Source organism: Sapajus apella, unplaced genomic scaffold, assembly GCF_009761245.1.
Source record: "Sapajus apella isolate SASKATOON/1434 unplaced genomic scaffold, GSC_monkey_1.0 scaffold9, whole genome shotgun sequence".
NCBI classification, from domain to species: Eukaryota; Metazoa; Chordata; class Mammalia; order Primates; family Cebidae; genus Sapajus; species Sapajus apella.
Window position 1 is genome coordinate 11,733,889 of NW_022436949.1, and position 25,319 is coordinate 11,759,207.

Sequence of the window (25,319 nt, forward strand, 5' to 3'; positions counted from 1 at the left end):
AGTATGTAATATTAATAAACTTTCTGGTTTCAACTTTATGTTTCACCCCCCTTTGATCATCATCCTCAGATCTCATTTCTATACATAGTCTCCTGGCGCTAGCCCATATATGTTGGCTTGTTCTGTAGCTTTTGTTGGCTTTTATTTCCTTTTCTTCCTTAGTGAAAATGACATTTCCCCAACCTGGTTGTGTTAGTTATTTATCTTATGACCAGGAGGGATTCCAAGGAAGTTTATGTTTTCTTTCAAGGCAGATGACTCTACATCATGTTCAGGTAGGGAAGGATCTGGCATTTAATAGGAAAGAGTGAGCCACTTCAGCCCTTTAAGAGAGTTGAGAAGAAGAGTCTTGATGATTTTCAAATGAACTCATCTGAATTCCCAGGGTCTTGTTTCTTCATAATCAGAACCTTAATTTTGTTGCAAGAGACTTAATTGGGTGAAGAAGTCAAACATCACTGGAACTCTGCTATTCTCAAGTCTGATATGTACATTTGATGCTAGACTTCTTTAGCCCTCTGAATGCAGGAAAGAAATTAGCCTTATAAGCTTCCAAGGAATTCCACTGGTTTTCACACTTCGTATTAAATCATCCTTTAATTGGCTTTCCATTGTGTATGAATAGTATCCAACAACTCCTATATAATTCCATAGTCCTTGTAATTACTATTTCCTTCATATCTCTCAAATGTATAAAATATTACTCTAGACAGTTAATTCCCATTCGTAGTTATCTCACTTGAGTTCAACACCAGTGAAAATTTTAACAATTGCACTGCTGCATAATTCCAAAGACACCCAGAACTTCCATCTACTCTCAGTGATATTTTTATGATTAACACACCATAATTTCAAGACACCACAGAAATTGACAAAGCTGTATAAAATTCCACTCAAATATAAAATAATAATAATAATCAGCCTTTAAAAGTTATTATATGACGAATTTTTGAAGACAACACCCCAAACCTTCCAGCCTAAAGTACCAATAGGTTTTTATTTTCACCCCTGGTTAGAGTCTTACTCTTTTTCATAAACAAGTTCAAATGTTAAATATTAAATTAAAACTTTGAGAAAAGAAGTTAGCTTTTACTTGACACTATTGTTTTAACTCACTATTTGACCAACAGGAAGTCCTGTTAGTCTACAAAAGCAATGAAGCTAGTTCCAAAGTAGGATAACAGAAAGATTCTGGAAAAGAGTTAGAAAAGTAAGATATCAAAATTACAAATCTTTTCAGAAGTTAAAAACGTTCTCTGTATATTGTCATTGGAATATTTCCTCTGCTAAATTTTAATTTTCTCATTCAGTCTTCCTTAATTGCACTTGTGAATGAGAAAGGAAGAGGAAGGGAATAAGGGAGAAGGGAGGGAAAAAGAAAGAGGGGAAGAAATAATAACTTCTTAACTGGAAGGTCAGCTTCTCTTTTCTTATTATCTTTAGCAAAGATTGTTTCATGTTTACTGGTATTGTTATGGGCACAGTCATTAGGCACTTTCCATAGTCATTGATGAATAGCAGTAGGTCTTTGGGTCCTGCAGTGAAGAACTCTATTACTGCCATCTTCTTCAGATGACTGTCCCATTTGGCAAATATTCTACCTAACTGCTATTGAGCTTCCATCTGTCACAGCTCAATCCAACATCTAGGACAGGCAATTTAAAAGGGCAATTGCTCTACTGTCTAGTGGACTTAAAAAATAAAGAGAAAGAAAACACTGTGGGTGTTTACATTAAATAAAAACAGAAGCTCATTTATCGAGTACTCCCTACAGGCAAAGTATTCTACATATGCTTCACTTTTAATTAATGCAAAAATCCTATAATAGAACCATTAATTACTAAGGGAAACCTTCCTCATAAATTAATACATTTCAAAATAGAATTCAAATCTGAAGCTGTATATTTAAAAGCAACTCTTCATCTTGGCTATAATTTTTCAAACACTTAATGTTATTTTTAGGACATACTAAAAATTTTCATTTAAAAATATCAATTCCATTTTCTATTTGTTTTCCTGAATCCATGCCTTTAGGCTAAGGCCACTCGTGAGTACTTTTTATTTGAATCCATTTTATTCATTTCTTAAATAGTTGGCTTTATTTTTAAAAAATATGGAATGCCTATAGCTGGTTTTTTCCCCCTTTGTTGAGTTCTATTTTTTTTTTTAACCATTATTATCTTTTTTTTTTTTTTTTTTTTTAATCTTGAGGCAGAGTCTTGCTCTGGCACCCAGGCTGGAGTGCAGTGGCACAATCTCAACTCACTCCAATCTCCGCCTCCCAGGTTCAAGCAATTCTCCTGCCTCAGTCTCCCAAGTAGCTGGGATTATAGGCACATGCCACCGTGCCCAGCTAAGTTTTGTATTTTTAGTAGAGACTGGGTTACACCATGTTGGCCAGGCTGGTCTCAAACTCCTGACCTCAAGTAATCCACCCGCATTGGCCTTCCAAAGTGTTGGGATTACAGGCGTGAGCCACCATGCCTGAGCTTTTTAAACCACTATTCTTATCCCATATAGCAAGATATACAAAATTACTTCACGCAGTTCTAACGTCCTCTGGGTAGAACCCCATTCTACTCTTCAGATATTTCCTCTCATCATTATAAACAAGCACCTTACAAACCTACATGGATATATTAGCAATTGTCACATGCTGTTATGCCTCATTCTGTTTTTAACTCATGGTATTCCCCTCTTTATCTCTTCTTCACTTTTGCTCTCCCAAAATGCCCTTTTCATCTACCCGATGAATTACTACTTGTCTTTCGAAATTTACTAGAAATATTTCCTCATCCTTGTGTCCTCTTCTGATACCCTGAAATCTGATATTGTTATTCTTTTCTATGTTCCTTATTATCACAAGTATATTCTTATGAAAGAACTCATCATATCCCCTTCCATGTTTTCATGTCTCTCTCCCATTAGACTAGAATACTTGAGAACAAGTATTACTGTATTACAGTTAGTGTTGCAATCCCATAGCCATATTACCCAAAAGGCTTTCAGTAATAATGCTGTAAATAAAGAGAATAATTCATTTCTTAGATTTAAACACCACACTGAAAAGCCTTGTACTGTGCTTACTCATAAATTAGAAAAAAAGTCTTATTAACAAGTTTTATTTTCTTACTTAAAGTAAGAAAATTCTGGGAGAAATAAAATGAAAGTTTTACATTTTAAGTTATAAATTTTTAATGTCTTGTATGGAATGTTTTCTAAAATACATAGCTCTTCTATTCTAAAATTGTAAACTGATATTTAGCACAACATTAATAATTTTTTACATGAACACCTATGATTGTCAAAGCACTTTTAGAAACTTAAATTTAAATGGCCATAAAACTTGAAAACTTGTGTTTATGATATTTTTTAAAAAGCTATTTTTCCTGCTGTTGTATTTGCTCCCTGAAAGTCCAAAGTGAACCGTCTCGTTATTGTTATATAAATTATTTCATCGGTGAAGTGTTTGCAAATGAAATGCAGAGCATTAAGTGACACAAAATGCAGGATTTGTAGAACATAACTAGTAAAACATAAAACTTGTAAAACGGGTTTTGTAGGGAATATTGAGTTCATATTCCATTTTACCCAAAGCACTATTTAGCAAGATTTTCTTTTATTACCTTGCAATTCACCAAGCATGAGTAATTTCCCCATCAATTCTTTTATCCAGTGGTAACATAAACACTCACACTTTTGGAAATAAAGGAGTTTCAGGATTACCGTTGCTCTGTTCAAGCAGCTATCTTTAAGGTTGTGTCAGCATTTCCATTACCTACCTAGTTTCCTGAAGTTTATAACTTGCAGTAAAAACTAACCCTTGGGTTGAATCTTTACTTACAGAGGTATTTTTCAGTTCAACTTATGGAGATATAGCTGCAAGACACCCCATTTCTGTTAATAGAAGCCAGGTCATGAATCCCTTCCTGGCAAATCATTGAACATATTTATCCTGTAACTTTTCTACTGGGAGAAAATTATTTTTATCAAAATGGGAGAAGTATTTTGGTTTGATTTCAGTAAAGTTATAAAGTGCAGTACCTATCTCCTGAAGGTATGAATTTTCAATAGCTTTTCTATTCTTATGGCAAACTCACTTATTTTTTTTCCTAAAAGTGACCTTGGGAAAGTATAAGCTAGTTGGTTCTACTCAGATAAAATTAAAACTAAGCCCATATATTTTTTCCCCATAAATTTTTCCCCAAAATTGATTTTCTTTCTTGAGCATGCTAGTAAAAGATGGAAACAATTTAAAATACGTTTTAAAAAGAAAGTAAAATAATGAAATTGATTATTAGTACACTATAGTTCTACTTACAGAATGCACGTGAGTTCTATTTCCATTCCATAGTTATTTGTTTGGGATGCAAATGAAAGTAATGTATATATGCTGTAGGTAGCATTTTTTATTTTTTAATATATGAATGTAATAACTAACAAAATTCTGATTTTTAAAATGTAAAAACATATATTATAAAACAAGTTACTGTAGAAATTAGAAAATTTTGTGTTATTTAAAGTAAGCAAAATTACCCAAAGTTGAAAATTTTAACATATAATTTAGTTCCTCTACATTTAAATGCACACACTTAGGTGTCATTATTCAGTACATAAACCTCCCAAATTCAATAAAAATCAGATAGCACATGTTCTGAAAAAATAAAAGGGAAGTGTTAAAATCAATTAAATCAATGATCCTTGAGCCACAGATAGGCTATAGGTGTAAATTGTAATGGACCAAAGCTCCATCATTTCCAACATCTACCATAATATTAATAAAATACAGTATGTTACAATTCATATTAAAAATATTAACATGATAAAAACAGAATGTATAAATTGAAACATGTTTAAATAATACTTAACAAAAATACATATGCATGTTAACATTAATTTCAATGTTAGATTCAAACTACATTTTCTTTGTTTAATTAACATGGCTAAAAAAATTAAATGGTCACTATTTAGTTATATTTTTAGTTCTTTCTTTTTATCAAAGAATCTACCAGTTGGTGCTTGATCTAGTTTGAATGTGTTCCCGCCCAAATCTCACATTGAAATTGAATCCAAAATGTTGGAGGTAGGTCTGAGATAGGAGGTGATGACATCATTAGGGTGGATTTCTCATGAATGGTTTAGCACAGTCTTCCTTGGTACTGACCTCAGGATAGTAAGTGAGTTCTCCTGAGATTTGGTCATTTAAGAGTGTGTAGCACCTCCTCCCTTTGGTCTCTTGCCCCGATCTGGCCATTTGACCTGCAAGCTTTGGCTTCACCTTCTGCCTTGATTGTAAGCTTCTAGAGGCCTCCCCAGAAACATATGCTGCTATGCTTCCTGTAACATCTTGCAGAACCATGAAGCAATTAAATCTCTTTTTAAATAAATTCCCCAGTCTCAGGTATTTATAGCAATAAAATAGCAGCCTAATACAGTGCTTTACAATTTAGACATTTCTTTTTTTTTTTTTTTTAATTATATTTTACTTTAAGTTCTGGGGTAAATGTGCAGAACATGCAGGTTTTTTACATAGGTGTCGTGTGCCATGGTGGTTTGCTGCACCTATAGACCCATCATCTAGGTTCCCTCTCCTCACCCCCACACCCCAACAGACTCCAGTGTGTGTTGTTCCACTCCCTGTGAACTAATTTACACTCCTGCCAACAGCATAAAAGCATTTCTATTTCTCCACAGCCTTACCGGCATCTATTGTTTCTTAACTTTTTAATAATCAACATTCTGACTGGTGTGAGATGGTATCTCATTGTGGTTTTGGTTTGCATTTCTCTAATAATCCGTAATGTGGAGCTTTTTTTCATGTTTCCTGGCCACATAAATGTATTCTTTTGAGTAGTGTCTGTTCATATCTTTCACCCACTTTTTGATAGAGTTGTTTGTTTTTTTCTTGTAAATTTCTTTAAGTTCCTTGCAGATTTTGAATATTAGACTTTTGTCATATGGGTAGATTGCAAAAATTTTCACCCATTCTGTAGGTCACCTGTTCACTCTGATGATAGTTTATTTTGCTGTGAAGAAGCTCTTCAGTTTAATTAGATCACATTGGTCAATTTTGGCTTTCATTGCAATTGCCTTCAAAGTTTTTGTCATGAAGTCGGCCCATGCCTATGTCCTGAATGGTATTGCCTAGGTTTTCTTCTAGGGTTTTTATGGTTTGGGGTTTTACATTTAGGTCTTTAATACATCTTGACTTAATTTTTGTATAAGGTGTAAGGAAGGTGTCCAGTTTCAGTTTTCGGCATATGGCTAGCCAGTTTTCTCAGCATCATTTATTGCACAGGAAATCCTTTCCCCATTGCTTGTTTTTGTCAGGTTTGTCAAAGATCAGATGGTTGTATATATGTGGTGTTATTTCTGAGGTGTCTGTTCTGTTCTGTTGGTCTATGTGTCTGTTTTGGTACCAGTACTATGCTGTTTTGTTTACTGTAGCCTTGTAGTATAGCTTGAAATCAGGTAGCATGATGCTTCCCACTTTGTTCTTTTTGCTTAGGATTGTCTTGGCTATACAGACTCTTCTTGGGTTTTATACAAAATTTAAGGTATTTTTTTTTTCTATTTCTGTGAATAATGTCAATGGTACTTTGATGGGAATAGCACTGAATCTATAACATACTTTGGGCAGAATGGCCATTTTCACAATATTGATTCCTTCTATCCATGAGGATGGAATGTTTTTCCATTTGTTTGTGTCTTCTCTTACTGGCTTGAGCAGTGGTTTGTAGTTCTCCTTGAAGAGGTCCTTCACACACCTTGTTAGCTGTATTCCTAGGTGATTTGTTTTCTTTTTAGCAATTGCAAATGGGAGTTCATTAATGATTTTGCTCTCTACTTCTCTCTTGTTGGTGCATAAGAATGCTTGTGACTTTTGCACATTGATTTGGTATCCTGAGACTTTACTGAAGTTGCTTATCAGCTTAAGGAGTTTTGGGGCTGAGGTGATCTCAGCAATTGCAAAAGAGCTGAAATCATAACAAACAACACTCTCTCTGACCACAGTGTGATAAATTAGAACTCAGGATTAAGTAATTAATTTAAAACCATACAATTACATGGAAAATGAGAAACCTGCTCCTGAATGACTCCTGGGTTAATAATGAAATTAAGGCAGAAATCAAGAAGTTCTTTGAAACCAATGAGGACAGAGAGAAAATATACCAGAATCTCTGTGACACAGAGTGTTAAGAGGGAAATTTATAGCACTAAATGCCCACATCACAAAGCTAGAAAGATCTCAGATCAACACCCTAACATCACAATTAAAAGAGCTAGAGAAGCAAGAGAAAACTAATCCAAAAGCTAGCATAAGAAATAAACAAGATCAGAGCAGAACTGAAGGAGATAGAGACATGAAAAGCCCTCCAAAAAATCAATGAATCCAAGAGCTGCTTTTTGAAAAAAAAAAAAAAATTAGCAAAATAGATAGACTACATGCTAGCCTAATAATGAAGAAAGAAGACTCAAACACAATAAAAAATGATAAAGGGGATATCACCACTGACCCCACAGAAATAGACTATTATCAGAGAACATATAAACACCTCTATGCAAATAAACTAGAAAATCTAGAAGAAATGGATTAATTATTGGACATATACACCTGTCAAGACTAAACCAGGAAGAGGCTGAGTCTTTGAATAGACCAATAACAAGTTCTAAAATTAAGACAGTAATTAATAGCCTACCAGCCATAAAAAGCCCAGGACCAGACAGATTGACATTCAACTTCTACCAGAGGTAAAAAGAGGAGCTGGTAACATTCCTTCTGAAACTATTCCAAACTACTCAAAAGGAACTCCCTAACTCATTTTATGAGGTCAGCATCATCCTGATACTGAAACTTGACAAAGACACAACAAACAAAGAAAACTTCAGGCCAGTATCCCCGATGAACATCAACGTGAACATCCTCAATAAAATACTGGCAAACCAAATCCAGCAGCACATTAGAAAAAAAACCTATCCACCATGATCAAAGCAGCTTCATCCTTGGGATGCAAGACTGGTTCAACATATGCAAATCAATAAACATAATTTAAATATTTTAAGTGCAAAGTATATTTAAGAGTTTTGCTTTGAAATGGTATTAATGGTAGAAATACCATTTGACCCAGCAATCTCATTTCTGGGTATATACCCAAGCGATTATAAATTGTTCTATTATAAAGACACATGCACATGTATGTTCATTTTGGCACTGTTTACAATAGCAAAGACTTGCAACCAAACCAAATGCCCATCAATAATAGACTGGCTAAAGAAAATGTGGCACATATACACCATGGAATACTATGCAGCCATAAAAAGATGAGTTCATGTCCTTTTCAGGGACATAGATGAAGCTGGAAACCATTGTTCTCAGCAAACTGACACAAGAGCAGAAAACCAAACACCACAGTTTCTCACTCATAATTGGGTGTTGAACAAGGAGAACACATGGACACATGGAGGGGAACATCACACACTGGGGTCTGTTGGGGGTGGGAGCTAGGGGAGGGATACCATGGGGTCCGGAGATTGGGGAGGGATAACATTAGGAGAAATACCTAATGTAGTCACCTACATTAGGGGCTGGAGGCAGAAAACCACCATGGCATGTGTACACCTATGTAACAATCCTGCAAGATCTACACATGTACTCCAGAATAGAAAGTATAATAATAATAAAAAAAACAAGTTAGAGATGAAAAAAGAAAAAAAAGAAATGATATTAACTATTTTAATTTATATATGTATACTACATATGTATGTAATTTAAAGACACTAATAAAGCGTAATAAAAATTATTTAAATTTGGTTTTGATTCACTCATTTATCAGTATATGAGAAAAGACATAAGAAAAACATAAGTTCACTTAGATTAAGATATATTTTTTAAAATTTGAAATAAACAGAGTTTACTCAGAAGTAAATACATTTCGGTAACACATATATCCTAAGCCAATTAAAAATTTCATAATCCTAGAAAAAAGTAAATAATGACTTGTAAATTACAATGCATAGCACATACCTGTATACCCAACAAGTTTGCTTATGTTAGGGAAAAAAAGACATAATACTATCAGAAGAATATATATTGAGACATAAAAAATAAAGAGCAAAGCATTGCAAATTGTTTTGCAAATTTCAAATTAGTGCTTATTCCACCTTCTCACAATATTTTTGTTTGATTGATTGGTTTTAGGAAAGTTCATATTGTAAATAATAGCTTCAAAAGTTATGTGATAGATAAGAGATACTTTAATTATCCAAGGTAACTAAAAGCCAGAGAAGACTAGCATGTGTATTTCAGTCACATCTTTCCAGATTTTCAAACTAAATAAGGACCAGATTTTAGAGCTACTAACTTAGAATAGGCAGATTACATTAAAGGATAGGAAACAATTTCAAAAGTATTATTTACTTTTGCTTCCTCAAAGGTAAACATTATGCTGAATAACTCTCAGGGTGAGTTTAGCTATCAGATATGTCCACTTATTTTAAATTTTCTTCAACATGGTTTGGCACAATTTGTTTAATGTCTTTAGGGCTCTAAACATTTTGTTTTAATATGTTCAAGGTAACTTTTAATATTAGCATTGGAGTGGCTTGTAAAGTGTTCAAATTGGATAGACTGACATTACTCAAAATTCCCTTCTCTGTATGTTTTTAAAAATTATTATTACTTAATTCCAATAGGTTTTGGGGGAACAGGTGGTGTTTGGTTACGTGGATAAGTTTTTTGGTAGTAGTTTAGTGGTTCTTTAGTGGTGATTTCTGAGATTTTGGTGCACACATCATCGGAGCACTGCACATTATACCCAATGTGTAGTGTTTTATTCCTCACTCACCTCCTACCCTTTCCCCTAGCCCCCAAAGTCCATTGTGTCATTCTAGGCTGTTGTGTCTCAATACTTAGCCCCCACTAATGAGTGAAAACATACAAGAATGGCCATAAGCAAACCATCAACAGCATACAGAGAAGGGAATTCTGAGTAATGATGTCAGCCTATCCAATTTGACACATTACAAGCCACTCCGATGATCATATTAAAAGTTATCTTGTACTTATTAAAGCAAAATTCAGAGATGCCACAGAAATTATTTGTATGAGATTTGAAGTGAAAGTGAAGCATCAGCCATGATGTTTGCACACTTGAGAGGTCAGTACATGGTCACCAAGTGCTGTTGCAGAACATAGTTGTTGTGGCACATCTTCAGGCTCACCTCCATGTCACAGATGAGTCTGCAACTGCTCCACTACATTTTTGGAAACTCCTTCAGCTTCTGTGATTTTTTGGTCAGGACATGTGTTTAGCTCTGTGATTAAGTGTTCCTGTTTCTCCATCAAAGAGCACTACCACTTACCATCATCAAAGTTTAGTCAGAGAGACATTGACATGGGCACAAATCCAACCTTGAGAGATTATGTTCCCTCCACCCCTTTATATTGTTTTTTCTACCCAACTGCCTGCTCTGCAGACTTTAAGAGACTCTGCAGACAATAGTAAATAAGTATGTTTGTGCTCCTGATTACAAGATATTATTCAAGAGACTTTCAGTAAAAGCCTTTTATAATGCTCTTGGGTTGAATTAAATGAAAAAACTTATTCTTGAAATTGTGAGTTTTCAAGATTTCACATACTAATAAATTAGTTTAGCAATGTAGCAGGGTATACAATTTTTTAATGAAGGTATAATTAACAAATAAAAAATAATATATATAAAACATGGTATTTGTATATATGTATACATTGTAAAATAGTTAAATCAAGCCAATTAGCATGTCTATCACCTCACATACTTACCAGTTATTGAGATGAAAACATTTAAAGCTAGAACTCTCTTAATAACTTTCAAGTATAAATTACATTAACTATAGTCACTATGATATATAGTAAATCTCCTGAATTATTCCTCTTTTCTAACTGTAACTTTATACCCTTTGACCAACATTTCCCCATTCCCTTTACCTCTAGCTCCTGGCAAGCCATCAATCTATGCTATTTCTATGAGCTGAACTCTTTTAGATTCTACTTACAAGTGATTACGCAATATTTGCCTTTCCGTGACTGGCTTATCTCCCTTTGCATAATGTCCTCCAGCTTCATCTGTGTTTTCCCAAATGACAGGGTTTTCTTCTTTTTAAAGGCTGAATAGTATTTCTGTGTATGTGTGTATAATTTTTTTCATTCATTCAGCTATCAATGGGCACTTTGGCTGATTCTGTACCTTGGCTATTTAGAATAGTGCTGCAGTGAATATAAGATTGCTGATATCTCTTAAAAATAATGATTTTTAATATCTTTCAGCATATGTTTAATAGTAGGATTGCTGCATCATATGATAATTCTATTTTTAATTTTTTGAGTAACTCTCATACTGTTTTCCTTAGTGGCTCTCACCATCAGTGTGCAATGGTTCCTGTTTCTCCATCGCAGAATATAAGATTGATACAAAAAATCAATTCTACTTTTATACATTAACAGTGAACTCTGCAAAATAAAATTTTAAAATATTCCACTAATAATAACAAAAATTATACATTATCTAAGAATAAATTTAAGAAAAAAATGCAACTTATTCCCTGAAATCTATGAAACATCATTGAAAGAGAAAAGAAAACCTGAAAAAAATAGAAAGATACCCATTAAAAATTGAGTGTTTAAAATATAACCAAATTTGCCATTGATATCACTACCTTTGCCTCCGCACCCACCTGTATTGTTCACTGTAGATTTTTTTCATAAATAGAATTCTCTATAGACTAATGTCTGTCTCAGTCTTCCCCTTCCTGCCTTTTCTGTTCTTTTCTTTTTACACTTTGTTATTCAAGGGAACATTAAATTATTTTTCTCAAATAAGTTCTGAATTAATTTAGAATACTATAGGACAAAACACGTGGAGATCTGTGTTATCTGATACATATTAGAAAAGATAACATTTGTAGGCAAGCAGAATCAAAATACTGATATTCAATATTTAAAAGCTTAATTTACACCAGCAGTCCTGGAAAGCTTAAGCTCTAGTAGGCTCATGACACAATCAAAGATAATCAAAGAAATAAGCCTTTTCAAGAATGTCAGTATCCGAGACAAAGGGGAGAGGAAGAGTAAAGGGCATAGCAAGCATTTCCTTCCTTTCTTTTTCTAAAAAAAACTCTCATGTTTATTTCAGCATTATTCATAATAGCCAAAGGAAAAAACAACCTACGTCCATCTCCAAATTTTTATTTTTTTATTGTACTTTAGGTTCTGGGGTACATGTGCAGATCATGCAGGATTGTTGCATAGGTACATACATGGCAATGCAGTTTGCTACCTCGATCCCCCCATCACCTATATCTGGCATTTCTCCCCATGTTAACCCTCCCCAACCTCCCTACCCCCCACGGTCCCTCCTCTAGCCCACCTCAACAGACCCCACTGTGTGATGCTCCCCTCCCTGTGTCCATGTGTTCTCATTGTTAAATACCTGCCTGTGAGTGAGAACATGTGGTGTCTGATTTTCTGTTCTTGTGTCAGTTTGCTGAGAATGATGGTTTCCAGATTCATGCATGTTCCTACAAAGGACACCAACTCATCATTTTTTATGGCTGCATAGTATTCCATGGTGTATATGTGCCACATTTTCCTTGTCCACTCTATTTTCAATGGGCATTTGGGTTGTTTCCAGGCCTTTGCTATTATAAACAGTGCTGCAATGAACATTTGTGTGCACGTGTCCTTATAGTAGAACGATTTATAATCCTTTGGATATATACCCAGTAATGGGATTGCTGGGTCAAATGGAATTTCTATTTCTAGGTCCTTGAGGAATTGCCACACTGTCTTCCACAATGGATGAACTAATTTACACTCCCACCAACAGTGTAAAAGTATTCGTATTGCTCCACATCTTCTCCAGAATCTGTTGTCTCCAGATTTTTTAATGATCACCATTATAACTGGTGTAAGATGGTATCTCAATGTGGTTTTGATTTGCATTTCTCTAATGACCAGTGATGATGAACATTTTTTCTTATGTTTGTTGGCCTTGTATATGTCTTCTTTTGAAAAATGTCTGTTCATGTCCTTCGTCCACTTTTGAATGGATTTTTTCTTGTAAATCTGATTTTTTTTTTCTATCTTAAACTCATTATGCTTACTTCCCTGTGGCAGAGTATGTCAGGAAGTAGAGAGACAGTCTGGAAGCTTCACACTGATAGTTGTTCCTCTGCATTGAAGAACATAATAGGATTAAAAAAAAAAAAAGCAACCCACTCTTCTTTTAATAAAATTCTTCCATTATAAAAACTTTCAATTACTTGTCTCCTTTTTCCCACAATTACAGGAATTGAACTAAAATTCAAAATTGTCACTAAAGTTTCTATTTGTTTAGTCTTTAAAAGGAAACAGCAAAATATAATACCAACAGTCTTAAATAATATGCTGCTTCATAGTCAACTTACTAATGTATACTTTCTTCTTTCTCCCCAACTTCATCATGCATCCCACTCTCAGATGATTAACACACAACACAGAAATTTTTCACATATGAGGACATATAAATAATCAGATGCAATCATCTCATTTCTGTACCACATCATCACAATGAATTCCATTTTGCCAGTTTTAGTGATTTGTTCATTGTCTTCATTTCATTTAATTTTTTGGAAGCATTTTGTATGGTTGATTCCCTTTCCTCTTTAAAGGGATATTTCACTTCAAATACAGGGACACTATATATTCCTGATTTTTCCTCTATCTCAACTGGGTACTCCTTCTTGATCTTCACCACAGGTTCTCCTTTTTTGCTTACTTATAAATATTCTCACAATTTTGAACTCTGATCTTAGACTTCTGTGAATATTCCTTCACATCCTAGATTATTTTATTCTTGTTCATTTTTTAAATATCCCATAATTGCTAAAGATTTACACTTTAATATTTTAATCTGTTCTCCTCGTGCCAGAATTACATTCACAAATAGATGTCTACTCAACATCTAAATGGATGTCTAAATAGTGTATACCAAATATAGCATGTATAAAGCAAAATTCTTAATTCCAAATCTCATCCCAAATCTATTTTTAACCCAGATTTTCTCATTTCAGTAGAAGGCAACAAGATTCATTTGAAGTCAGCTTGGATTTCCCTTATTTTTTATTCTTCGCATTCAAACAATCAGAAAATCTTACATTTCGTACCTTTATTATGAAATCAGAATTGTTCTCATAGAAGAACTCCTGCTTTAAACTGTAGTAACTTTTCATCAGACATAGACATGGTATTAGTTTCTATCACTGCATAACAAATTACTGTGAACCTAGTGGCTTAACACGGCAACCATTTATTATTTCACAGTTGTATCCTAGGACCCCAGACATAGTTTAGCGACTCTCTTATCACTAAACTGATAGTGACGGGCTCTATCTACTTATTAGCCAGGGCTGTGGTCTCAACTGAGGCTCAGGGGTCCTTTCAAACTCACATAATTGTGAGTAGAATTCATTTTCTTTTAGCTGTAAAACTCATAGTGCCTAATGTCTTCAATGCCACCAAGAAAGATTCTTGGCTGCTTCAAGTTTCCTCCCTCTAAACCCTGTTATAAAAAGGCTTGACTGATTAGGTCAGATCCATGAAAGATTATCTTCCTCTTGAGGCTCACAGTTGAACTCATTAGGGGCTTTAATTTTATCTGCAAAAAAAAAAAATCCCTTTAAGTTCCCCATATAATGTAACATAATCATGGGAGTCACATCTACCATATTTACACGTCCTACTCACACACAAGGTAAGAGGGCTATGTAGGGTAAGTACACAAGCAGATAGCAATCTTGGATCATCGTAAAATTCTTCCTAACATAGATGTAGAGACCTTACCATGGTTGTTTAAAAAGTTCTTCAAACCTATCACTATTCTCTCAGCTTCCTTTTATCTGTTACTGTTACTGCTACTCCAATAGGTCAAGTGCAATTCAGCCTCAATGCCTCTGGAAATTATTTTCTCTGCTAAAATGTTCTTTCCACAATATTCACATACTTAATTTCCCTTTTATTGTTGTTATCTCATGTATCATATTGCAAAAGGTCTTTGCTAATCACCTATTAATAATTATTTTTAAAAATACTTTAAATCTTATTATTCCTTCTATCCCTTTATTCTGTTTTGCATGTATCATTGCCTGGAATTATATCATATTGCATTATATTATTAATTAGCTAATATATTTTCTGTCACTGCCTTTTCAGGTTAATCTCTATTAGAGAAAGAGACTATTCTATTATATTGTGGACCATTTTATCCTTAAACATAATAAGTGCTCATAAATGTATGCAAGACAAAGAAAAAATGGAAAGAAGAGAGTAATAAAATAAAGGAATACTTTGGGAGGCCGAGGTGGGCGGATCATGAGGTCAAGAGATCGAGACCATCCTGGCGAACATGGTGAAATCTGTCTCTACTAAAAATACAAAAAAATTAGCTGGGTGTGGTGGTGCATGCCTGTAGTCTCAGCTACTTGGGAGGCTGAGGCAGGAGAATTGCTTGAACCCAAGGAGGCGGAGGTTGCAGTGAGCCGAGATCACTCCACTGCACTCCAGCCTGGCACTTGGTGATGGAGTGAGACTCTGTCTCAAAAAAAAAAAAAAAAAAAGAAAGGAATAATTATTTTAAAAAGGATATTTAATCACATAATTTCATATTTATATACCTTTAATGGCTTTCTATTACTTACAGAATAAAATACAAAAAACCTTAAAGTACTAAAATAAAAAAATACGTAATCTTGTTCCTGCCTAATTCCCAAGATTTCTGTTCCACAATTCTTTGACCCATACTCTGAATCAGAGCAGCACTGAACCTCTCAATACAAAAATCAAGTTTTGTTGTATAATATTGCTCTTTCTTTGCTAATGCATTTACCTTTTCCAGTTGATGTGCAGTAATCATTTCTCAGGTTTGTGACTGAGATAGGCTTTCCTTATATTTGCTTGTGTAATAATGCCAAACTAGTTTGATAATTGAGTTAGACACTTTTATTATTTTCTAATATGTATCTATTTTTACCACAAAGGTGTTCAAAATTAGAAATTGAGTTTTATTCCTTGATCTTTTTGTAAATTGATTTGTTCCAATTTTTAAAATAAGACATAATTTAATATCAGTTATAATCTCAATTTTAGAAACACTTCTGCAAGTTTGGATAAACATTTATAAAATGTAGTAATTAATTATAGTGGTAATTACATTATCTTATTAATTGAGATAAATAATACATTCATAACATAAAAAAATTCACTATGCCCTTTTGTTGTCAATTCCCCCCCAAAACCAGCCCCTAGTAACAACTGATCAGTTTTTCATTTCTCTAATTTAACTCTTCCAATAACATAGTATACATCAAATTTTAAAATATGTATCCTTTGAGTCTGGTTCCATTTAACTTTTCATAATGCATTTGTAATTAATCCTTGTTGTGGCATGTGCTAAAAGTTTGTTGCTTTTTATCGTTGAGTAGTAGTTCACTGTAAGATGTACCCTAATGTGTGCATCCTTTCCTCTGTTGAGGGTATTTTTAAAAATTATCTAAATTATTTTAAAAAATACAAATAAAATCTTAATAGGCATTCAAGTACTGGGTTTTGTGAGAAAATATTTTTTATTTTATTTTTTTCAATTGACAGCATCTCATTAGGTATCTCAGGCTGGAGTTCAGTGGCATGATCAGGCCTCACTGCAACCATAAATTCCTGGGCTCAAGGGAGCCTCCTGCCTCAGCTTACTGAGTTGCTGGGACTACAGGAGCACAAAACCATGCCTAATTAATTATTTTTTAAAATATTTGTAGAGCCAGTGTCTCTTTCTGTTTCCTAGGCTGGTCTCAAATTGCTGGCCTCAAGCCATCCTCCTGCCTCAGCTTCCCAAAGTGCTGGGACTGCAGGCATGACCACACCTGGCCTGAGCATACTTTTCCAATTTGCTTGGGAAATACCTGGGAGTTGGTTTGCTAGGTCATATGGTAAGTTTTTGTTTTAACTTCATAATAAACTGAAAAATACCTTTTCAAATTGGCTATGCCATTTTGCATTACTATCAACAATATACGATATTCCTGTACTGTGCCATTGCCAGCATTTGCTATTCTCAGGATTCTCAGTCATTCTATCTGTGTATAGATAGGTAGATAGATAGTTAGATGATGATAGATAGGTAGATAGATAGATAAATAGATAGATATGGAATCACAGGTATATCATTGTTAGTTTAATTTTATTAAAAATTAATAATGGTTATTATTAATACTGCTACCTTGAGATTAGTGGTATTATTAATTTGAGAGGTCAAGGCAAATCATTTTGGGAAGCCAAGGCAAGCATGTTGCTTTGGGCCCAGAAGTTTGAGACCATTTTAGGAAACATGGCAAAACCCTGTGTCCACAGAAAATAAACAAAATTAGCCAGGCATACTAGTACATGCCTGTAATCTCAGCTACTTGAGAGGCTGAGGTGGGAAAACCCCTTGAACCTGTGAGGTCAAGGGTGCAGTGAGTCATGATTGCACCACTGCACTCCAGCCTGGGTGACACAGCAAGTCTCTGTCTCAAAAATATTAATAATGATAAGCATATTTCTGTATGCATATTTTCCATCCATACATCCTATGTGGAATGAACATTACAATATCTTGCCAATTATTAAAAATTGTGTTGTTAATTTTATTATTATGTATTAGAGTTCCTTATTTTTAAAGCTAGTCCTTCATAAGAAATATAATTTAAAAATGTTTTCTCTCAGTCCTGGATAGTATTTTTGTCCTTTTAACAGTACTTTTAAGAGAACAGATCTTAATTTTGATAAAGTCTGCTACAGTAAAAAAAAAAAAAAAAGAAGAAAAGCTGGTGTGTAATAAGGAAGATAAGAAATCTTGGCTTGCCCCAGAGTTATAAAGACTTTCTGATATGTTTTTGGCCTTAAGTTCAAAATTTAATTTTAGAATACTCTATGAAATTAGAATTGAAGTTTTTTTTAAAATATATGCATAACCATTTGTTTGAGCACCATCTGTTAAAAAGGCTGTCTGTTCTCCCTTGAATGACCTTTCTCATTTTCCATATAGGTTGACCATATATGCTTGGCTTTATTTCTGAACTCTCTTCTCTTCCACTAATCTATGTGTCTTCTCTTTATCCAAAACCATGCTGTCTTGACTAACACAATCTTCTTAGTCCCTGGAAAACATGAAGTTTGAGTCTCCCAACTTTGTTCTACTTGTTCTTCCTTGGGTTCCTTATTCTGTTTTCTTTTCATATAATTTTGAATCAGCTTGTTGATTTAAAGAAAAAAATTCTGCTGGGATTTTGATTTGAATTGTGTTAAGTCTATAAGTTAAATTTTAGGGAATGGGAATCTTAACAATATGAAATATTATAATTCTATATATCACTCTTTGTTTAGGTCTTCTGTGATTTCTGTTATCAGTGTTTTGCAGTTTTCAGTGTACAGATAGATAGATGTTTCCTATAAGTTTATAGGTTTTATACTTAAATATTTTAGTTTTGATGCTATTAATATAGTACTATGTTAAAATTCAATTTTTCCGGCCGGGCGCGGTGGCTCAAGCCTGTAATCCCAGCACTTTGGGAGGCCGAGGCGGGTGGATCACGAGGTCAAGAGATCGAGACCATCCTGGTCAACATGGTGAAACCCCGTCTCTACTAAAAATACAAAAAAATTAGCTGGGCATGGTGGTGCGTGCCTGTAATCCCAGCTACTCAGGAGGCTGAGGCAGGAGAATTGCCTGAACCCAGGAGGCGGAGGTTGCGGTGAGCCGAGATCGCGCCATTGCACTCCAGCCTGGGTAACAAGAATGAAACTCCGTCTCAAACAAAAAAAAAAAAAAAAAAAAAAAAAAATTCAATTTTTCATTTTTTACTATTATATTAAAATATGATTTAAAAAAATACTGGCCTTGTGACTTGCCACTTTGCTAAATTAATTTCTCAGTTCCATACAATTTTTGTAGCTTCTTTTTGTATTTTTATGTAGACATTTATGAAGCCTGGAAAAAGAGGCCACTTTATTTTTTCTTTCCTGTGTATATACTTTTATTTCTGTTTCTTACCTTATTACCCTGGCTTTATCTCCAGTAAGATGTAAAATATGAGTGGTGAGAATAAACACCTAATCTTTGAAAGGATTAATACCCCACCAAAGTGCTATGAAAATTACTTAAAAGTAAGAATATCTGAACAATCAGCAGCCACATGAAAAAAAAAAAGATAGATTATGCAAATTTAAACAGAACGTCTCAAAAATCCAGCTTCCATTGACCCTCCTCTCAGAGTTTCTGCTTTGGAAAAAATGAACCCTTAGCATGGGGAAGTACAAATTTAACTGTCTGTTGCATAAAAAAAAAGTGACTTTTCATATTTCCCCAGTGAAACCCTAAACTCTCCCACTCATTTTGCAATGCTTAGAATTTCACAAGCCTATTATTTCTGCTTTTTTTTTTTTTTAGCAGTTTACACATCACTAAGTGTTTCTGCTTGTAAGCCAGTGCACACATGAGTAAACCTCATGGTTTAACATAAGCAAGTAAATAAATGTGATGCATCACATACACAGAATTAAAGCCTATAGTATATAATTGTCTCAATAGATGTAGAAAAAGCTTTTGACAAAATCCAGTATCCTTTTATGGTAAAAACTCTGAACAAACTAGGCATAGAAGAAACATGCTTCAAAAAAAAAAAATTCATAACAAGCTCACAGCCAACATCATACTGAACGGGGAAAAGTTGAAAACATTCCCATGAGAACTGACAGTAGACACAGATGCGCACCTTCAGCAGTTCTATTCAGCATAGTAGTGGAAGTCCTCATAGCTGAGACAGTTAGGCAAGAAAAGTAATAAAGGGGATCCAATTTGGAAATGATGTCAAACTATCTCTGTTTCCCAATGATAAGATGATATACCTAGAAAATTCCAAAGATGCCTCTGAAAGCCTTCTAGATTTGATAAATGAATTCAGTGAAGTCTTAAATTATATAATGAATGTGCAAAAATCAGTAGCACTGCTATATACCAACAATGACCAAGCTGAGAAAAAAGTCAAGAACTCAATCCCTTTACAATAGCTGCAAAAATATAAAATACCCAGAAACATACTTAACAAAGAAGCTGAAAGACCTCTATAAGAGCCATAAAACAGTGCTGAATGAAATCACAGATGACACTAACAAACAGAAATGCATCCCATGCTCATAGATTGAAATACGAATATCTTAAAAAATGACCATACCGCCCAAAGCAATCTACAATGAATCAATGCAATTCTTATAAAAATACTAATATAATTTTTTATAAAATTATGAAAACCAATTCTAAAATTCACATAGAACCAAAAAAAAAGCCTGGATAGTTAAAGTAATCCTAAGCAAAGGTAACAAACCTGAAGGCATCACATTACTGGACCTCACATTATACAAGACTATAGTTACCGAAACGGCCTGGTATTGGTGTAAAAGTAGATACATAGACCAATGTAACAGAAAACAGAACCCAGAAATAAAGCCAAATACAACCAACTGATATTTGACAAAGCATGAAAAACCATAAATTGGGGAAAGGACACCCTATTCAATAAGTGGTGTTGGGAAAACTAGCAAGCCACATATAGAAGAATGAAATTGGATACCTATCTCTCACCTTATACAAAATTTACCTCTAGATGGATCAAGGACTTACATCTAAGATCTGAAAACATAAAAATTCCAGTTGGAATCTTAGGAAAAACTCTTCTGGATATTTACCCTGGTAAAGAATTCATGACTAAGATCCCAAAGGCAAACATAATTAAAAATAAATAAACTGGACTTAATTATAACTAAAAAGTTTCTGCATAGCAAAGAAATAATCATCAGAGTAAACTGACAACCAACAGAATGGGAGAAAATATTTGCAAACTGTGCATCTGACAAAGATCTAATATCCAGAATCTATGAGGAACTCAAATCAGCAAGAAAAATATCCATGCTTATACATGGCTGATGGGAATGCAAATTAGTACAATCTTTATGGGAACTAAAAGTAGATCAACTGTTCCATCCAGCAATCCCACTACTATCTACCCAAAGGAAAAGAAGTCTTTATATCAAAAAGACATCTGCATGCATATGTTTATTGCAGGACAATTCGCAACTGCAAAGATAGTGGAACCAACCCAAGTGTCCATTAATTGATGAGTGAATCAAGAAAATGTGGGATATAGACACCGTGGCATACAACTGAGCCATTAAAAAGAATGAAATAATTCTTTTGTAGCAACTTGGTTGGAACTGGAGGCCATTACTTTAAATGAAACAACTTAGGAATAGACAACCAAATAGAGAATGTTCTCATTTATAAATGGAAGCTAAATTATGGGTATGCAAAGGCATGCAGAGTGGTAAAATGGACTTAGGAGATTCAGAGGCAGGTAGGTGGGGAGGAAGGATAAAATACTGAAGTGGGCCATTGTCTTTGGTAAATACCCAGGTTTGTTCTCTGGCACCAAGAGAATTAAGGACACAGACATGCAAGAGGAGTTAGTATAGAAGTTTGGAGGCTAGGAGGCAAAAAAAGAGAAAGGAGAGCAGCTCTCTGTGTGTGTGAGAGAGAGAGGTGTCCCAAAGGGAAAAGCGGGCCTTCAGTAGACTGCACCAGATTTCATAGACAGGCTTGAGGGGGCGGTGTCTGGTTTACACAGGGCCCAAAGGTTGGTTGGTGAGGTGTGATATTTACATAGTGAATTGAGAAGACTGGCCACCCTATCCTAATCTTATTATGCAAATGGGCTTTCCACTTGACTTCAATGTTGTGTTGTCTGCTTCTTACTGTACATGTGGCTGACAAAGAGAAAGGAAGATGGAACCACCATTCTGAACATGACTAGTCCCATGTAGCCTCTTCCTATTGGCACATATGCCAGCATTCACCCATGCAAGTGTCCAGCTTGCTTGTCTATGTCTGCAGCTCAATTTTACAGGCTGCCCTTTGTCAGAAAAGAAAATGATTTGGGGGCTGCTTTTAAAAGGAAAACCTTGCAGAGGACTTTGTAACCCTCACTAACTGCCTACATAATTTCTTTTTAACTCCTATATCAGTACTACATATTGGGCATTATGTACCCTACATAGGTGACAAGAACACTGGAAACTGAAATTCACCACTGTAAAATTCATTCATATAGCCATAAAACACTTGTACCCCAAAAGCTATTGAAATTTATACATTTGCAGATATTAAAAGCCTGTCTTTTTTTTTTCTGTTAATCTGTATATTGTCATTTCATTTGCAGGCCCCCCAACGCTAGACCTAAGTTGTAAGACAAAAATTTTCCTGCCCAGGTTTGGCAAGGAGGAGGGGGCTGTTTTAGACTCTCAGCTTACCCTGAAGACTCCTGCCGAGGTATTGGATACTATGACCATGCTGGCAAAGGTAAACCTTTTGCCAGTGAGACCCCTGAAACTCTGCTTAGGATCCTGAGCAAAGGCAATAAAAGCCACTCCTTTTTTTTACCCCAACAGGTATTTTCTAAGTTTTAGATTTGAAGGAGAAAATTTTGGTTAGAACTAGTTTTTTGGATACTGTGACTCTTCTTGAAGATAGCTATTATGTATCCACTTTTCACTGTCTCTTGTGCTATAATTTTGTGTGGTGCTGTCTAAACTGTGTTGTTTGTTTCCTGACAATTTAGCTGTGCAACTCAAAAAGAATGTTTTCTCTGGATTTTGCCCTGCTGGGAGAGAGGTGACAAATTGTCAGGTCTATGCTCGGATGTGGACAGCCATCAGGAGGAAAGTATTGTCTTTCACCATGAAGTGTGATATTTAGTCTCTACTCATTAGCACTATGTAGGAGCAGTATTTTATTGCCAGTGTACTGAAAACTTTTAACATGAATGATGTTGACTTTTTCTGTCAGTTTTTCTTCTGCATGTAATAAAATGTTAACATAGTATTTCTCTTGTGCTCTATTTAATTTGGTTACTTTCATTGATTTTCTATTGTTAAATCTGTTTTGCATTCTCCAGGTAAAACCCAGTAGAACACAATGTATTATTGTTTTTAATATTAAAAGCAAATATTAGTGGATTTGCTTTCCTAGGTTTTTTTTTTTTCTTCTTCTTCTTCTTGGACAGTTTTCACCTATATCATGACGTTTACTGCTTGATAGTTTGGTTTTCCTACTCTCTTTGTTTGGCTTTGCTATCAGTATAATTCTAGCACTATAAAATGAACTGGTAAATAATCTTTCCTATTCCCATTCCAGAAAAAAAATCTGTGTTAAATTGGTATTATGTTTTCCTCAAATAATTGGTATAACTCATCAGGATAGCCATCTGGGTCTAGAATTTTCTTTGTTAGAAAATTGTTAGCTACAAATTCAAATCTTAAAAGATATAAAATATTTTGGTTGTTTATTTCTTATAGAGTAGTTTGAACATTTTAAGGAATTTACTCATTTTAAAGAGGTTGTTGTATCTATGAATACAGAGTTGTTTGAATTTTTAAATTCATATTCTTTTCATATATGTATGTTCTGTGATGTCACCTCTTTTATTTTTATTATGTATATATTTTTTATCTTATTTCTTTAAAATTTTCTTTGTCAGTTATGCTAAAACTTTATGGATTTTGTTAATTTTTTCAAAAAAACAGAGATTAGTTTTTTCGTTGTTATTTGTTTGTTTTGTTTTTGAGGCAGAGTCTCACTCTGTCACCCGGGCTGTAGTGCAGTGACACGATCTTGGCTAACTGCAACCTCTGCTTCCCAGGCTTGTGATTCTTATGTTCCTTCCTCCTGACTAGCTGGGGTTACAAGTGGAGACCACCATGCCCAGCTAATTTTTGTATTTTTAGTAGAGATGGGGTTTTGCCATGCTGCTAGGCTGGTCTGGAACTGCTGGCTTCAAGTAATCTGCCCGCCTTGGTCTTCCAAAGTGCTATTACAGTTGTGAGCTACCACACCCAGTCTAGATATTAATTTTTTAAATTGTATTTATTTATTTATTTTTTCAAGAATGTTAAGGATTTCTTTAGTAGGTCATTCCTTCTGCTTGCTTTAACTTGTTATTCTTTTCCAAATTTTAAGGTAGCACCTTAAATCTTTTCCATCTTCCAAAAGCGCGTTGTAGTTTCTTTGCACCTCATGTTTGCTCTTCTTTTGGTGCAGAGGGTGTAGGAGACTTATTCGTTATTGTTCTTACTCACTGTAAGGGTCAGATAGGCACTGTATCCCTGGCCCTGAATTGTGGTGCCTTCTTTGTGATTCTTTTAGTTATCAACCTGTGTATCTTGTTTCAAGGTATATCTCTGCCCCTCTCCTTTGAGTAGAGAGGTCTTTTGATTCCTCCCCTTTTTTTTCCTGAACTGCAATGGTTTTTCACCAATGCCATAAGTGCAAAAGAGTTTCTTGCCCTTTTCTAGTATTTTAAGGTCTTTTTTCTGTAATGCATGCTAGAAGTGTTTATGTGGGCTCAAGCAGCAGCTGCTATTCCCTCCCAAAGGCCTGCACAAGAGTGTTGATTTATTAGTACTATCACTTTCCCCTACTTTTGTGTGTATGTGTGTGAGGCTCTACAAAAAGTACATTTTCCACTTTGTATTTGTATCCCCGAGGGATTTATATTCTCCCACTAGTCCACACTTTTCCTTTTTCTAATCATTAAAATTCTTGCTAAATTATTTTTTTTTCTCACTATCCTGACGTGCCTTCTCTACGAAAGTAAATACTTGTACCTGATGTTTTCATAAAAGTTACTGTCTTTCATTAAATTTTGGTCAGTTGGTTTAGCAGTGATATATTCCCTAGTGCACTCAAGAGAACTTGTACATTTGCAGATTTTCTAGCATTTTTTCATAGGTATAGAAATGTTCTTTCAATTGTATCAACATTCCAGGTAGAAGTTAGACAATATTGATATTTTAAAAGACAGGCTTTAGTATACAGCATGTCATAAGACAGTCTCTCAATAAAGACTTAATGAATGAATTGTGGTATTTTATGTATAATGGATGATTAAATCTTTAGTATTCAGATTACATATATGGATTTAGAGGGTTATGCTATGAAAGATTCCTACAATAGTTATAAAAATTAATCATTATGATTAGGGGAAAACTCAGCAACAGAAACACAGTTACTGTTGTTTGACTATTTTATTAATGATGAGTGTGTAGGAATATTTAGCAGGACTATGATGAAGCAAAATGGTATTTTCAATTCAGGAGATTTGGCTAATAAACTGCTTCCTAGAGGTATGCTACAAGAAACAAATGCACCTGAATGTAAAATGATAC